Raw genomic sequence first — 6,000 nt, forward strand, 5'->3', positions numbered from 1 at the left:
AATTTAACATTCCCTAAATTAGGATGTTGTGGATTACAAAGATAGCCAAAGCCACTTAGAACATAATACGGTAGGTTATTTATATCAGAACAAGGATTATGGGAGACTATGACTAATTTGAAAGGTTGGATATTAACTATTGATTTAAATGCCATTCTTTACTCTGCATATTCTCGCTGTGTAAAGAGATTTAGAGATGACCTTGGAATGAAAGAATAATTACAGAGGTACATTGTCAAGGAGGTGAGATGAGAAATAAATTAAAATTAAATTAAAAATAACTTTTCCTTTGTTATATAATAGGAGACAGAAAAATAGTCAAGCAGACTTTCAAGATTAAGTTTAGTTTAGTTTAGTTTATTGTCATTGCATCTCGTACAATGAAATTAAATACCATCTTCAGTGTACATTATGATTATGAAAACAAACACAAACACACATCCTTCACATTCTATACACTGAACTGAAAACCCCTGATATTGCATTAATATTGCACTATACAATAGAATTCAATAGAGTTACTGCCCTGGGATAGAAGCTGTTTTTCAGCCTATTTGTCCCCGTTTTTATTATAAATTGTTTTATTCTACTATAATAAAACAGCATTTCTTCAATCTCTGCAATGTCTGTCTCTTGACCTGACCTATCTGGAAAGACTGACATGTTGGCATGTCAATAAAGAGATGTTACACTGGATTTTTAAATTTTATTCTTACAATGTTGCATGTGCTATATTTCAGATCGTCAGTCATCTGGATACTGCAATGTCAACACTGTGATGTGGAGAAAAACCAATAAAGTCATATCACCAAAGCTTAAGCATTAAAGCATTAAAGTTTCCTGAAATATTGCCAGCATTGTGTATTGAAGTCTGCTGCCCATCAAATACAATTCCTTATTTAGGCCTGTGGATTAGGAGTCTGGACTATTGAGTTTGCATGACTCCATACATTCTCTCCTATTGATAAATACAAAGCACAGAATAAACTTTTGAGTAGATGTTTATCTAAGGAATGACATGGCCATATTATGCCATCTCATCAAATAATGCCCATTGTAGACCAATGATATCACACAGTCAACCTCAGGACTATCAACCTATCTATTTTTGATATGAATCATTAGGATGAAAATTTAACTCCTAAATACCTGTAGTTCCAATGGTGAATTTTTCTTCAAACTTTTTTTTCTCTATTTATTTATTTTTTATTCTTTTTTTAAAAAAACTGGAGAAACTTTATTCCTATGGAAAGCAAAAAAGGAACAGGAGAGCAAAGGGTGGAAATATACAACACAATCAGCATTATATAATAAAATATTCTACTTTGCTCCTATTTAGGGTAGCAGCCAGCTGCACCCCTGTCAAAATGTTTGATTCTCACCTTTTTTCTCCCATCTTCTCATTTTTGTCTTTTAGTTCTTTCTTCTTTTTTTAAAAAAAATTTTTATTCGTTTTTAAACAAACATAAACAAACAAAACATAAAAACATCAAGTCATCTTCCATATATATACATACAGTGTGCCTGTTGGTTTACAAATTGTTTTGTGCTTTCATTTCGTAGTCTTCAGTTACAACTACATTGTATATAATCTCGTATTTTCAATCAAATATTAAATACATTAATATCATTATTAATCAATCATTTGACTATACTTTTATTCATTCATGTTTTACGAAATAATCATATTTTACTTAATTTGTTTTATGACAGTTCATATTATCACCCCAAATCTATCCTAGAATCATTTTGTAGATATAATAAGAAAAGAATACATCTTTATATATTTATTATTTTCTAAAAGTCTACATATTTCATTACTATATTTTATTGTCTAACCATTGATAGAATAGATCCCAAATTTTATAAAATTGTTTATCATCTTGTTCTCTAATTTCAAATGTCAATCTACTCATTTCAGCACATTCCAATATTTTCTTAATGATTTCCTCCTGTGATGGTGTTTTCTCATTTTTCCAGTTTTTAGCAAATACAATCCTAGCTACTGTTCATACATTTACAATCAGGTATTTCAAGTCTTTGCTATATATTTCAGGTAAAATTCCCAATAAAAATATCTCTGGTTTCAAGTCTATATGTTTTTTTGTCATTTTTTCCAACCACGTGTGGATTTTAGTCCAGTATTTTTTAGCGTCCGCACAAGTCCACCATATATGGTAATATGAGCCAGGTGTCTGATGACATTTCCAACATTTTTTGGATTTATTCTCGAACATTCTTGCTATTCTTGTCGGTGGAAAATGCCACCTGTAAAACATACAAATTTTCTTTATATGCTGTTGACATTGTCATTTTATAATTTTGAGACCACAATTTTTGCCATTTCTCTAAATCAATCCCATATCCAAAATTCTTCCCCCAAGCAATCATAGTTTCTTTAACTTGTTCTTCTTCTAGTTTAATTTCTAATAAATATCTATACAATTTTTAATCACCTTTTCATCAGTACCTGTCAAAATCTTACCTAAGTCAGTCAGTTTATCATAGAAACCTTCTGTTTTAGAATCTTTATCATACCTTGAATGTATTTGCGCATATGAAAACCAATTCATCTTTATACCTTGTTCCTCTAATTTTTGCATAGATTTAAGTTCACCCTTTTCATTCAGTATTTCACCATATCTAACTGTTTGTTCCTTTTTGTATATTATAGGATAAGAAAATGCTTCAATAGTCGATAACCAGACTGGAATTTTCACATTGTCTTTTAATCTTCTCCCAGTTTAACCACAGAGACTCCTGTATATAATGTCTTCTAGAATACCACTGTGTTTTAGTTCCTTTGTACCATAAAAAGGCATGCCACTCCAACAAGAAATCATGTCCTTCTAATGTCAACAATCTAGCATTTCTTAGTGTTATCCATTCCTTAACCCACATCAGATTTGTAGCTTGGTAGTACAATTCCCAATTAGGCAAACCAAATCCTCCTCTAATTCTAGCATCTTGCAAAAGTTTTAACTTTATTCTCGCTTTCTTACCTTGCCATATATATTTCAACACAATTTTATTTAAATCTTCAAAGTAGTCTTTTCCAAGCCTAATTGGAATTGTTTGAAACAAATATAAAATTCTGGGTAATATATTCATCTTGATTGTTGAGATTCTCCCTATTAGTGAGAGTTTCCCCTTTCGCCAAATCTAGCACTATCTGCTGTTTAAGTTTAATATAATTATTCTCTTTTAGTGTACTGCATCTTGCTGTCAAGTATATCCCCAAGTACTTGATCTTATTCGTGACCTGAATTTTCAATAGGTCTGCCAGTTCTTCCTTTTGTCTTAATAGCATATTCTCTGTCAAAATCTTTGTCTTATCTTTATCTATTTTCAAACCAGCCACCTTTCCATATGTCTCTATCTTTTCAATCAATTTTGATGCTGTTTCTAAAGGGTCTTCTAAAATGAAAACCAGATCATCCGCAAACACTTGCAGCTTAAATTCTTCCTTTTTGATTTTCATTCTTTTTATATTCTTTATATTCTTTTCATCTCTAATATTTCTGTTTAACACTTCCAAAGTTAGTACAAACAACAAAGGTGATAGTGGGCACCCTTGTCTTGTTCCTTTTCTTATATTAATAGAGTCTGTCAGCTCTCCCTCTATCATTACCTTTGCCATTTGCTTATAGTATATAGCTTCTATTGCTTGGATAAATTTTCTAGCAAAACCCATCTGTTCCAACAGTAATAACATGAATCGCCAATTCACATTATCAATTGCCTTCTGTGCATCTAGAAATATCAGAGCCATTTGTTTTTCAGGATGTGCCTCATAGTATTCCAAGGTGTCCAAGATTACTCTCATATTGTCTTTAATTTGTCTCTTTGGCAGAAATCCATTTTGATCAGGATGGAAAGAATTATTTAAATATTTTTTAAGTCTTTCTGCCAATATTGAAGCAAAAATTTTATAATTTGCGTTTAGGAGGGAAATAGGTCTATAGTTCTTGATTTGTAATGGATCAGTCTCCTCTTTTGGAACAAGTGTGATATAAGCTTCTGACCATGATTTAGATATCCTCTTCTTTAACATAACTTCATTCATAACTTCTAGCAATGGAAGATTCAATGATTCTTGTAATGTTTTGTAAAATTCTGCCGGAAGTCCATCTGGGCCTGGTGCCTTTCCATTATTTTGCTTCTTGAATGCTTCAGTTAACTCCATCATTGTTATATTGCTTTCTAACATTGTTTCAATCTCTTTAGGTATCTGGGGTAAATTAGCATTCTGTAAATACTGTTTAACTCTTTCCTCATCAATATTCTCTTGTGTGTATAGTTTCCCATAATAGTTTTGTATAATGTTCTTCTTCTCTTTACTTCCATAACACACTTGGCCTTGATCATCTATTAATTGCAATAGTTTCCTTGATTCTTTCTCCTTTCTCAGTTTATCTGCTAACCATCTACCTGGTTTCCTTGCATCTTCAAAATAGTTCTGTTTCGCACCTCTGATTTTCTGTGCTAATTCTTCTTTTTCCATTAATCCTATTTCATGTTTAATTATATCCATTTTTAACGTAATGTCCTTTTTCTGTGGCTTTTTCTGTAACTCTTTTTCAAGTTCTTTATACTCATCCTCTAATGCCTTAGAGCCTAATCTTTTCATGGTATTTCTTTTCCTTGTATAGTCTATTATCAAGCCTCTGGCATATGCCTTCATCGTATCCCATACATTCTGGATTGATGTATCTTCTTTTTTTGTTTTCTCTGAAGAAAAAAGGCAGTTCTTTCCCCATCCTCTGTATGAAGTCTTTTTCTTTTAGGATAGTATTATTTAACATCCATCTAGTTCTTCTTCTTTGTCCTTTCCATTTAATTGTCATTGGATTGTGATCTGCCCAAGTATTTGTTTCAATATTTATTTCTTGAATATTAGTTAATAATTCTGTTGACATCCATATCATATCTATTCTGGACCATGATAAATGTCTATTTGAATAGAAGTTGTATTGCTTAGTTTTAGCATTTCTTTCTCTCCATGTATCTTTTAAGTTTATTTCATCTACAATTTTAAAAAAAAGATTTAGGGAGAGTCTTTCTGTTTTGCTTTATTGTTTTCTGTGCTGTACAGTCCAGTTTATTATCTACAATTCCATTAAAATCTCCCATCATAACTATGTTAGCATAGTCCAGTTCAATTATTTCATATGTAATGTTTTATAAAATTCTTCTTGATTGTCATTCGGGGCATAGATTGCAATCAGGAGTGTTTTCGTATTATTGTCCATTATTTCCATCATTAGTATTCTTCCATCGTCATCAGTATAAATCAGTTTCGCTGGGATGGTCTCTTTAATATATAAAACCACTCCTCTTTTCTTACATTGTGTCAGGGAAGTAAATATTTTCCCTAATTTTGGCTGTATCAACAATTGTTCATATTGTTTTTTTAATATGTACTTCTTGTCGGCAGATTATATCAAATTTTAGTTTCTCTAATTTATGGAAGGTTTTCCTTCTTTTAACAGCTGAATTAAGATCATCTATATTAATTGTAATCAATTTTTTCTCTTCCATGGTTATATTTTATAGTTAGGTTTGACAGCTCTCGTGGATCTTGGTTCACGTTGTTCTTTGGCTTCCTCCTTTCCACCTCCTGCACCTTCTTCTTTTTCAGTTGTCATTTGGCAGTCCTCTTGGAATTCAGTTAGTGAAATTTCTTTTTCTGCCTCTTCCTCTTTCCTTCTGAAAAATTCTGTGTAAAATGATTCAGCTTTCTCAATTGAGTCAATTCTATATCTCTGTTCTTGCCATGTGAACATTAAACCTTCTGGAATCAGCCATCTATAATTCACCTCTTTTTAAGTAGCAATTTGCTCAAGAATCGGTATTCTCTTCTCATCTCTCTCACTCTTCTGAGTACTTGTTTCAAGACCACAATCTCCTTATCTTTGTATTTCAATGTTTTCTCTCTTGCCACTTGCAATATTTGCATTTTAATGGCTTTCTTTGTAAATCTGATGTGAACTTCTCTTG

The sequence above is a fragment of the Pseudonaja textilis genome, chromosome 8 (genome assembly GCF_049901715.1).
Source record: "Pseudonaja textilis isolate UNSWEBS1 chromosome 8, rPseTex1.2, whole genome shotgun sequence".
Taxonomy (NCBI): Eukaryota; Metazoa; Chordata; class Lepidosauria; order Squamata; family Elapidae; genus Pseudonaja; species Pseudonaja textilis.